The sequence below is a fragment of the Anser brachyrhynchus genome (genome assembly GCF_964034855.1).
Source record: "Anser brachyrhynchus genome assembly, chromosome: 1".
Lineage (NCBI taxonomy): Eukaryota > Metazoa > Chordata > Aves > Anseriformes > Anatidae > Anser > Anser brachyrhynchus.
In genome coordinates, this window is record NC_137694.1 from 135,250,240 (window position 1) to 135,263,143 (window position 12,904).

A 12,904-nucleotide genomic window follows, 5' to 3' on the forward strand; every position below is an offset into this window, starting at 1 on the left:
TCTCTGTGCTAATTATTAATCCTCCACTGATAGCTAAAACATTTAGAATGAAGAGGAAAATCAAACACAGCAAGATGCCTGATGCCAGTGAAGCTGCAACACTTGATGCAGGTATTGCATTATTGATACAATTATTCCATTTGAGTTCTTACAAATAAAGTCAGCCAAATACACACAAGCACATGCACACATGCATGCACACACAATTTTATACACATATATACATATCTATATTCACATCTCTAGTCACAGAGAATTAAAAAATATAAATTAAAAAGGGTTATAGATACTATGAAAATGAATTCACTGCGGTGGCTTTCACCAATTTTGACAGACGTTCTCATACATACTCATATGATAATAGCTACATGAGAAAGAACTAACAAAATGAAATTCAAACAATTGTTTAATAGTTGCTTGCAAACAAGCAGCAATCTATAGGATTCACTGACCCCAGAAAATCCTATTTTATAAAATGATCATGAGATCAGAGAATTCTCCAAGCATCTTAGTGATTTGCGCAGCAAATATGAAATGGTAACTATACCAGGACTCCACTGGCCTTCAAAGATAAAGCAGTTGTTACATATACATACACAGAGTAATTTTCTACAGTGGACTGTTCCTTGATTTTGATATTTGGTCCTATGTGCTTTACCTCCAAGAACTTATTTTTCTTCTGAGTGCATTTCTGTTGAAGCTTAAAAGTACTGATTTGGGAAGAAAGCCTTTGTTATTAGGCTGGTTCACAAAACAGAAATGTTTCTCTTCCTCAGTCTTGTAGTTTATATGTAAGCTTTGCTTTGGCATAAATGACAGCCCTGGGATTTAATGTTTTGCATTCTGTGTCCCTGTTATCGGTGCACTAAGGGAGGCATGTCCTGAAATTTATTCCAAATTCACATCTGTTTCTCCAGTTGTATAGATTTTTAAGACTCAAATGTGATGGTGCAGCTGTTGGACTTTTACACATGTTGTCTCCTCCTTTGAGAACCAAGAATTCATTTTCTTCTTCTACAGAAGAAAAGCTACAGTTTTCTTCAGGGGCTAGTTTGCATTAGGCTCTTCAGCCTGCTCAGGTCAGTGGAAAGGCAATTCTCAGAACACTCTTCCATCCCTGTGTGAGATTCAGTCACCACTCCCTAGCTTAACTCTTGAAAAAGGGAAGGCAGCAGAGGAGGTCAAAGCCACATCCATCCTTTCCCATAATTGTGGGGCAGGCCAGGTGCATTGGAGGGTGAAAGCTCAGAAAATAGTTTGCATAATTGCCTGTACATAGAAAACTGTATTTATGATGTGAAATTCATTTTGCAGACCATACTTCATTAAAATACTATTGCAAGTGTTCATTGTCACACAGAAAATGTGTTTATATATGCAGTTTTTCATGTCTAGCCGTCTTGTAGATGTGCCTGATGCTTTGGCTTTCTTCACTTTCAAATATGTGGTGGCTTGTGTGCATGTGGGAGGCTCGGGGAGGTAATTTTCACAATGAATCACTGGAAAACTGAAAACATAAGGAAAAGTTAAATACAGTAATTCCTGCACTGAAATAATAAAGCAATGAAATAATAGAAATGATGATTTCACCTTCTTTAAACTTATTGATAATACACAGTAATACTTTCCTATGAAAATTTATTCTAACACTGCAATTTGAGACTGAGATTCTTTACTGCCCTTAATACCGTTTTGTAACATTCCTTTGTGTTTTAGTGTGTTTGTTGGAATTAGGAATGCATGATTTCAGCACCCTGAGAGAACTAATGAAGATTAGTATAAGCAGTTCTACAAGGCATGAAAGCTAGAGAGATCTGGGGGAGAAGAAGACAAATCAAGGTTATATTTTGCTTTCACAAAAGAATAAGGCATGTAGTCAGATTATCTAGCAATCTAGCAAGTGCTGCAGAATCCTTTTTGGGAAAAAAAAAAAAGAACACAAAACAAAACAAAAAAACCCCACGCTTCTTCATTACATTCCTGTGATTTGTTCTAGTCCTGCTGACACAGGCTATTAAAAACCTTGTTTATGTTTTAGAGACTTTTTTAAAGAGCACTTTGAGGCTTTATAGTGTTTGTAGAATGTTCTTTATAGTTAAAATTACATGCTGAGATGGCAGGCTGCTGAGCTAATATATTGTTACACTGATTAAATTGATTAAAAGCTTCATTTTTGACAGGCAAATAGTAGAGGCTGAGATCTCTTTATTGCACATTTCAGTAATTCAGCTCATGTCTTGTCCTATCTAATAATCACTCCTCAGTCTCCCTGTTTAGGAATCATCTCAGCAACGGGTACATTTTCAAACAGCATATTAGCTTCAGATCTGAATTACATGAGTCACAGTGCATTGGCATTACAAAACTCTTATTCCAGGTAATGGCTTATTCAGTGAGGTACTTGAAATACATTGTGTGTGTGTGCATGTGTGTGTTGCTGTACTGTGGACAAAGAAAGGAACCCTTGATATTTAGAAGACGAGAAAATATTAAATTGTTGTTACTGTAGCTGTGGATTGACAACAGAAATCACACTACAGAGACATTTTATGTCCTACTCTGAACAACATAGACTTCCTTACAAATGTGTGACAGAACCTGGCATAAAACATTGTAAGAAATCAGGCAGACGAAGAAGAAGATTCATCATGTTAAATCAGATGGAGAAGAGGTATTTTGCAATAAATGTGGAAGTGTTTTTTTTTTTTAAAAAAAAAAACAAAGGAAATCTAAATTGCCCTAAAAATATAGATGCCTATAGACAAATTTGTAGCCTTCTGATTGCAACAAAAAGTGCAATGTGTTCACAGCTTGCCAATAAGCAAGAAATTCAGAAGTCTAGAACTGTGAACCACCTGATAGTACTACACAGATATAGATAGTCCGTGCTATCCACAAACTACACTTCTGTACTACACATTCCTGATTTGATATAGGCATTAAGCATTTTTCAGGGCAAAACTGGGCTAGTTTAGCTAGAGATCAGTGCGCAGCCCAATGACTCTATTAAATTGCTCTCTTTCTCTGTCTTACAGCATGAAAGGTAAGAAGATGAAATGTGTCTGCCTGGTTCAAACTGAAGCTCCGTTGGCTCAGTAGCCTGAATTGCTGATTCTGCTTAATGAACCATACAACCCAGCCTCTGGCTACCAGAAGTTTAATAACTTCTGGAGTAGCAGTGACATGCTGCTGGGTATATATGGATGCCACTGATGAAGCTTTTCTCTGGATTTTACTTTTTGAACCTATTTACTATGTAGGCTATACAGTATCTTGTGACAGTGAATTTAGTAACTGAATTATGTTCCATTTTAAACCTGCCATTTAATTTGTAGACCTATTTTTCTTTTATTGTGAGGAATGATAATTAATCATTTTACTTCTTACTTTCTTCCTAATGTTCACTGTATCAGTGAGTTCTGGCATTTCCCCCTCAGCTGTCGCCATGCCTTATGCTGGTAAAGCATTCCAGATACAGCATTGTTTCCAAAACAGCTCTGACAACACTGGCAGCTGACAGAAAACTCAGTGCAGGTGTAAACAGAGTTTAAGTTTTGGTATGTTTCCTTCTGCAAACAGACATCTATAAGGGGAAGCATACAGAAAAAATAAAGGGCTTGCAAAGAGCTAAGGAAAGTGTCAAAGATATATAGGACTTTCATCCACAAGCAAATTTGAGATACTATGTCTCCCAGCAGTCAGAAGTTGACATCCTTTTATCATAACATCTATAAAAGACTCTGGAAAGAATATGGAGGTGCAACTGCCCACAGAAAGTCAGCAAAGGAACTGCACAATATTTGGATTTTTGTTTGTTTGTTTTTGATTGAACAATTAAAACCACAAATATTTGTAAAATTAAGTGGGAATCCACATCACACATGCAGTAGATGTGATATACAGGTCATAAGGGGCATCATGATGAAAGCAATTAGTTTAGATTTCACAGAGGGCAGAAATGGGGACATGCAGAAATGACGGTCATCCTAGAAGCATTTAGGTTGTACGGTATATTACCAATCCCACATTCCAGAATCTGAAATCAGTCCTATAAAGTGCTGGGAAGTATTAATAGGAAGTTACATTCTTTTTAATGCCCTCCCACTCCATCCCCTAATCTGTGCATGTGTGAATAAGCACATCAGATATTTTTGATCCCATCTGTGTAAAACAGGCTCCACAATCCACAAAATCAGATCTCTTTCAGCTCAGCTCTCAGCCCAGCAGTGAATTACACATCTTTCTTTCCTGCATCTCTATGGAAGAACCTACTTTTGCATCCCTTAAAGAAAATAAAGAGTTATTTTGGAATTACTTCATCCAGCAGATTTTCAACACACCATTTGTTGGTAACCCTGAGCCAGGATACAGGTGCTTAATCTCCTAGTACATGTCCTTGAATGTAAGAGGTTTGAGTGTATCTAAGGAAGAATTTGACCAGCTATGTAGATCTTGTCAACAGTGAAATACCCTTACAGCAATTATCTATAGTTAGAAATACAGCACCAAATGAGCTTCAGAGAAAAATACAAAGAGCAAATAAAATATATGTCCAACGAGGCTAATTCTTCCTTCCTCAGCCACTAGTAGAAAATGTACATTAGAGCTTTTTCACTTAAAGATGTAGAGATTCCACTCACTGCCTATGCTGGTTCATCCTATAGCATAAGGATTTATAATCTCTGTTGACTCTTCACCTTTCTCCTCCCATAATCCACAGATTTTCTTCATCAAGGGACTTCTTGTGAATAAGATGTGGCATTTTAGCCAATATTTCTACATTTTGTGCTGTTGCACACCTGTTAAAATACATTTATTATTTCATTAAGGAGACTCAAAAGAGAACCAAGGGAACTTTTAAGAAACAGCTTTTAGGAATACTGTTCTTCTATAACCAGTTAACCCTTTTGTGGACTCCTTTGCCTTTTCCCAGGTTTTGTGTTATCACCAGTCTGTCCTTTTAAATAGTAGAAAATGCAGGCACTGCAGAAGTAGGCCCAATAGGTGTTCTGGTTTGTTTCTCACTGCAGGTATGTTACGGTGGACAATTTTAAAAAGAGCAGAGGCTCCTATTCAACCATATGATTATTCCTGAATATATTTTTTCAGGTCCATTCAACAAAATTTTTCTATAAGAAGAAATTTCACTGTGTTTGTTCTTCATATGCAGGCTACTTTCCCTTTGATTGCTGTGAGATATACACACAGCCTAATTTCAGACACTTGACTTTAGCTTTCCCTTGCTTTCCGCCAGTTATAGTGATTCAGGGCAGCAGGGCAGTAGTACATTTGGAGTATCCTACTATCTTCAGCGTCTATATGTGGTTATTGGAAAGACTGACCTCCTGACTTAAACCTATTAACCATTTTCCTAAAGGTAGGTGATGTGACTGTCCCTTTCCCTAAAGGACTGGCCTTCTAAACTAGTCTACAGTTATTCTGGGACAAGGGGACCTGCTGAGGATTTCACTGGTACCTGGTAATGTTTTGGATTTAGGGATGAGTTAAGTGCATGTGTGTTCAGTTGATTGGACTTTGCTTTCTGTTGCACTGGTGAACCTTTTGATATCCTCTAAGATTCTTAAATCTGGACTCAAATGAAAAGATTTCCATAATTCTTAGCCACCCATCACATTCCTTACAGTTTGAGCCCTTGATATTTTTAGCTAATTTTTAGCCAATGTGGAAGAAAGCCTACCCAGAATCTAGATGATTGTTAATACTTGCAGAATGATGAATATATTTTAACAGGTGTATATCCAGCTGGCTCTGGATGCCTTGGGAAACAGCCACAGATGTGCGGAAAAAAGGAGTGTAAAGACGAAACAGAGCAGTAAATTGTGCATGACATTCTTCTGAAATGATCTTGCTTTCTGAGGTCAACCAATTGGAAGTAATTCTTGAGACTGGGTATGACAGAGCTGGGGAAGGATATGGGGAAATTCAGATGAAGATGATGACGTTCCTAGAGTTCTCTGGGGCTGAAGTGACATATTGTCTCAGCAGTACTCTAAGATGTCACTGTTAATAAACTGAATGACTTGGGCATCTACTAATCAGTTTGAAGTTGCTGGATGAGCTGTTGGAACTATCCTTATAAAGACGTGTTTCTTTATCTAGCAGCTACTGATATCCCTGAATTACAAAGCTTGCAAAGACACGGAAAAGTATTAGTGTCCCAGATTAAATTGGTTCATTGCTGGGATCCACATAACTTTATGTACCCGTTTCTCAGTGGGGCTTCAAAGCTTAAGAAAATTGCCATTGCTACCTGAATGAATTATGAGATTGAATGAAACTGAATTATGACAGTAAAAGCATTATGAACATTAATTTATGTTATGATTCCTCTTGCTATTCTAAAGGATGCAGTCACTTTTCTGACTTTTGGTTAATGAGCTCATGAGTTAAAACATGGTAACAAGCTCAATTTATGTACCAACATAACTATCTCTGAGAGACTGTGATGGATTTTTGATGGAGGATCATCAATGTATATTTAGGGCAGAAGCTTGTCCCTGAAGATAGCCCTATTTCTTACATTGCTGGTGGGTTCAAGCCACTTAGGAAAATTATAGAGACGGCTTCAGAAACAGTGCTAAATAACTGCAAACAGATACGGATTTCTATTAAAATTCACTGGTACTTTTTCAACTGAAGCTATGTGGTACACTCTTTTGCATAAACAGGGATAGAGATTTCCTTGGATTTTGCATTACTGACATAATAACTTCCACAATAACTGACTAAAACTTCTTATATTTTTCCAGAATGCAGTCATGATTTGCACAGATCAGCTAGATAGCAAGAATTAATACATGGAATGCCATACACAGAAGGTTGCTGGATGTAAAATGGCATGTAAATGGATAAAATCATGAACATAAGAATAACATAACTTTCAAGAAAAAAGAAAAAATCAACTTATTCCTTTTTCTGTTTATATGGATAACTTTATTTCACAAGAGGATAAAAAGTATTTTCTAAGATTAACATAAGGATAAACTGATATATGATGCTAAACCAAAATCTTCATGTTTGCATATGAGGATGATGGAAAGCTATTTTTCAGTGACTGAGTACTGCTTACATTTCTCGTAGAAGAGTGTTAGAAGAAAGTTTTATTTTTTATTACACAAGCTAAAAATCAGAATTACTTGATCTCATACATGTCAAAGTTTATAACATAATTCATGAAGGGAAAAAAAAAAGAACAGCAACAACAACAACAACAAAAAAAGAACAGTGGATGAATATGTGAATATGAATCTTATCCAGAACTCTCATGGCAAAAGATGCAAAATGGAAAGGTATACCATATATTGACTCTCATATGCCTGACCTGATATTCCTGATTTCAGCAAGCAAAGTTACTCTAACCAGAGTCAGCCTTATTTGTGAATAAAATGTAAACTTTATGAGAGATAATAGGCAGAATTTAATGAATGACTCTTGGTTAAAAGCTGTATGTGAATTATTTATATGAGCTATATCATATACTGAGATTTTGTGTGTATGTGTGTTCATGCACTCATGTTTGTGCATTTCAGAAATCTTGCACCAGAAATGGAGTACAGATCTATCTTCTAAGTCAAGGTCTGAATTCACTTAATGGAATTTATGATGTTCATTTTACTTCAAATGCAGCAATAGAAAGAATACTGTATAAACAGACTTGGGCAGATTTCAGAAACCTTCTACATATCAGTTCTGATAAATCTAAACATCAAATTCAGATCACTAATTATGATTTTTTTCCTTCTATTGTTATTGTATTGCTTATTTTCTTGCTTAAAAAGGGGGGTGAATGACTTTTACTTTATGGCAATCATAATTTCATAATTCAGAAAAGTTGTTTGAGGCAACTGTACATGTAATAGGTTGTATGAACTAATGACAAAATGCACTGAAATGCATTAACTCCTGTATTATTTTCAATTAGGTTATGATAACTGAAGTATATGCTTATTGGCAGCAAAGAATGGACACTTGTGATCCACAAGTTTGAAATATATTAAGGGAAGACCTTTTAAATTTTTATTTATTTATTTATTTATTTCCTATAAGGAGCCATTTTATTTAAAGCTTTGCCATGTATTGTATGAATTTCCTACTTGCATTCAAGAAAATGGAAAATGTGGTCACACAGCATTTTGTGACATGATCTTGGTGGATAAAACAGTCTGCAAACAGAACTATTTCTGACAGTGAAATGGCATCTGACACCTGAAGACACAAAGGAGCAGGAACCACACAGCACTTCTCTGATAAACATTGATTATGGAGAAAGCTACCTTGGACTAAGGTGTTATAATAGTCCAGCAGAAGCATTCAAGCTCCTCAAAGTGTGGCAGATATCTGGGATGAACGTTCTAGATCATGTTGCCTTGGGGAAAAAATCTTGGGGTGGGATTTTCCCCCAGATATAAAAGTCAGGTGACCAAGAGTAAGAAAAGGCTTAAATTAATTGGATTTTTCTTAAGTGTTGAAGAGAGAAATGTCATGTCTTTTCTGTGAAATGAAAGAGGGCACAGACCTGTTGCTGTCTGGCTTCAAAGAAATAAAACCTCTGCGGAAATTACTGTTAAGAAAATCTCTCACTTTACATCATTAATTTCTTCTCCAAATGAGGAAAAAATCTTTTAACTCCTACAACACTTCTGCTGCATTAGCCTGATTCTGCAAACAATGCATAGTGGCAACAGAAGTGAAAACAGACTTCTAGTAGGTTCAGATTTCCTATACTTTTTTCTTTGCTAAATTTGTGCCATTTTGCATTGTTGTAGCCTTTGTTACCTTTATGCATTATGTCATAATTGATTCATAAAAATCATTTCCAGTTACACATGAAGGGGCACTTTAGGCTAAAGAATGTGTGTTTAATGGATTGTGTATTTAGATCCAACTGCGGTTATCGGGAAGCTCTTGATCCAAAGTAACAGCATCATCTGCTGTGGCTTGTGAAGCAGTCTCTTGACTGCTGTGACAATGAAAGATGTTGATTCAGAGACTCAAGACAGACCATGATGTTATGCTCTACTAAGGAGAACTAGGTGTTGGTTAGTTCTTTTAGCAGCACTGAAAGGAAAGAATGACACTGAAAGAGTGAGATCTGAGACAAAAACTATGATGTGGTATATGATATGCAATATTGTGTGGAACTGAAAAATATTGACCTCAAGAGTGATTCATGTTTCTGGACCAAGACAATAATTAGCAGTTGTCTATGAGAAGAAGTCAAAATTGTGATTGTAATCGTTATGATGGAAACACAAATATATTCTATCAAAAATTGTGTTTTTAAAAAGTTTTTTTTTTTTTTTTTTTTTTTTTCCATCCAGGCCACTAGCTAATTCAGAGCACTTTTGAACAAGGCTGTTTTAATGCCTGGGATCAGTATAACTGTCAGATTCTGGAAGGAAATTTCTCAGTTGACCAATTTTATTTTATTTATGATTTTATTTTATTTTATTTTATTTTATTTTACTTTACTTTACTTTACTTTATTATTATTTTATTTTATTTTATTTTATTTATTTGTTTGGCTTAGTGTAGTTTAGTTTCTTGTCGTATCTCATTTAAAGAGCTAGTCAATTGTACTCTCTTTGGGTACATTCCTGCTTCTGCCAACTGGGAAGGAACAAACAAGATCTTCCCTGTAGCAGTCAGTGTGGAGTTGATGGAGTGTTACTTAGTTGCTATGCTCCCACTTATAAAGGGTGGGAGGGGAGGCTTTCATGAATCAGGCAGTGAGACACCACATCGGAAGAAAAGAAATAAAAGAAAGGCAGAATAAATGAACTACAGGGAAAAAGGAAAAGAGAACTTGTGATACTTCTGCAGAAAGTCTCTGGCTCAGAATTATTTGGAAATGGGAGCTCAGAGGAGTGGGAATCATCCTCTCTAAGCTGGGAAGCACACAGAGCTCTCAAAGGAAAATTAGTTACAAATCTGGGAAATGTCACTAACAATATATCAGTCTGTTTTCCCTCTCTTACTCCTACTTTCTCCCCATTTCCAGTAATTTAAAGCGAGCGGTGATTAGCCTGGTGACCTGGCGGGTGATTTCCCTGAAGAGAAAGTAAACTACAATATTTAAATGTAGCATTTGATATAAGCATGAGCCAAGCCTCACCTTTTTATGACTGGAAAAGAAGGAAACACAAGAGACTTGTGATTTCACTTTAACAGTCGTGCTAATAGCCAGATTGGCTGGTGTCAGTGTGTTCCTTAGACAGGCCTCTACATTTTTCTGGTGTAAAGGAAGAAATCACAAGAGACATTCTTTTTCCCTGTCATAACCAGGTGTTTGTTACTTGATCTCAGTAGTGGATAGAATCGTGTATCCTCTTTTTTTTTTTTTTTCCCCTCTTGCAAGTATTCAGTGTTTCTCCACTGAATGGTGTTCTTTGAGTTTTAATCTAAAGCTAGAAGAAGAGAGAGAAACGATTTTAGCTGAGTGCTAGGTATACTGGAAAAGTTGCAGTTCTGTGCTCTGTAAACATTAATTGCCAACAGTCCTGAGTATAGTTGTGAATTATGCAAAATAAGTATTAAGACATGTACAGCTTGCCATGCTGGATCTGGCTTGAGATCTATATTGTATAGTATTTTGTCTCTGGGAGTGGCCAGAAGTTAACTAAAGTAATGTTTTTACGGAAAATGTAAATGTGTGATTCTCTGCTCTGGTGCCAATATAACATCAATTTTGGCAGAGGCAATATGTGGTATCTGTTAATAGGAAAGCAAAAGGAGCTTTTGCTCCTTTTAGGAGGAAACTAAAATAATATGTCTTTGGCTTTGTTTGTGTAAAGTAATTCACAGCTGATTGTGAGCAGATACTACACTTAAATAATGTATTGCATCCTAAGCTGATATAGATTTTATAGCTCCAGTTCTATCACCAGGGCTAATCTGAGTGACATTTGCTAAAAGTATGATTCATTGTGAGAAAGACTGATTGTAGTAACAGAAATTTTAATTTAGAATGATTTTTTCTTCACTTTTTTCCTCTTTTGAAATCTATTTTAATGACCTTTTCTTTCTTATTTCAAAAAGTTCTACTTAATTTGAATTTATAAAGAAAGCTAAATAGAAGCTTGATCTTGGTCTGATTCTCTGCTGTCTTGTCCCCTTTGTAGCCAATTGAGAATAAAAGTGAAAGGTTTCCTCTCATATTTAGTGCCATTTGGTATTCATTTCACCCAAGTATAAATGACAATAAGGATAGAGGGCAACATGTGATAGAAGTACAAAGCCTGAGTGGAACCGAAGAAAGCAATGTTTCTGTTCATGACTCTTTGATGGCAGTAGATCCATTGCAAAAAATGGATGTGTTTTTTTTGAAAAAGAGGTGCATGGTATGTTCCCCGGTATGTCAGAATACTCTCAAAGTAGGATTGCTTACTGCTGATAGCCAAAAGAGGTATAAAACTGTAAAATGTCAGTGCTAATTACATGTAAATCAGTATATAATTCCATTCAAATTATGCATCCCAAAGTCAGACTGGCTTCAAAATCTACAAAAGCAGAATTATTCATGGTATAACCTCAAGTGGTTTAATACATTTAACATGTCCTTTAGCTGCATTTATGTTATATCTGACACTAAGGGTACTTTCTAGCAATGTCATACAGAAAAACAAACAAACAAAAAAAAATGGGAATACGAAATGAAAGTACACATGTAGATGAGATGAAAGTTAACTGTTGATTTCGTGGTGTCTTAAGCAGATTATGGTTTTTATCAAGGCTGAGGATTTCTAGCAAAAATGACTATTTACCTACTGTCAGCTTTTAACTATATTTTTTATTGTTTTTTCCATTGTGTACCAAGCATATCAGATATCCCACCACATGCTAATGCTATCAGTGGGTTCTTTCAAGCTTGTTAAGATATGTGTACTTTGGCAAAAGAATCGAGAACACTGCTAGTTAATGACTCAGCAAATATGGAGAACATTTTTCAAGAGTTCAGAAGAAAATTTAATTTAAGAATCCATCTGAGAGTAAATAGGAAACAAAATAAAAAAAAGGTGCTGCGCTAGCACACAGACAGCAGAGTGAACAAAGGTAATCATATGTACATTCCAAAGGAGGAAAAAAAGCAATACATTTTCACTCAAAAAGCACCTCCCAGTCTGATAAAAAACTCTGTTTAATGATACCTTAGTGACTTACAATCAAATCCAAAGCAGTGCTAGACTCTTGCTTTGAAAAGTGTGATCCAGAAAAACTTCAGTAACTCCCTGATGAGACAAGCCCTCTGTCAACTGAGTTCCCTCTGTGCCTGTGGCTTGGCTGTATACACATGACCAGGGCTGCCTGGCCTCAACAGTGGGTTTCCTAGCATTCACCAAATCTGGCTAGATCTAAACCAAAACATGGCTGCAGGATAGCCAGCATCTCCTGAAAAACTCAGACAGGTCACTCGAAAAATCGTCATCAATACCAGTGACATTGTGCTGTGCAATTGAAAGCTCACATGATAAAAAGGATTTTTCTCACCAAATTACAGAAGAGAGGGGAATGTATGCCATGGTTTAGCTAACAGTAGTGACCTGCTGCTAGAAGATCAACATGCAAAAAGGGGTATGATGCCCCATCCCAGCTGTTATAGCACTCTCACAAGAGCTGGGATGTAGCATCAGTGGCCTTGGAATTCTGTTCAGTTCAGTTTGAGAGTGCTTGAATCTGGTTCCTGATGCTAAGATTGTAATTTATTTTTTTTTCTGTTAATGAATTCAATGTCTAATTCAGAAAAAAATAAAAATAAAAAATCAGGAAATTGGCAGGTGGCAGATCTGAGTATCCTCAGGCTGAATCAGCAATTAAACCAAGACTTCTTGGCAAAGTCTTGAAAAAACCAAACCAGTATATAAAAAAAGTTTCTGCAGAGCTGCAT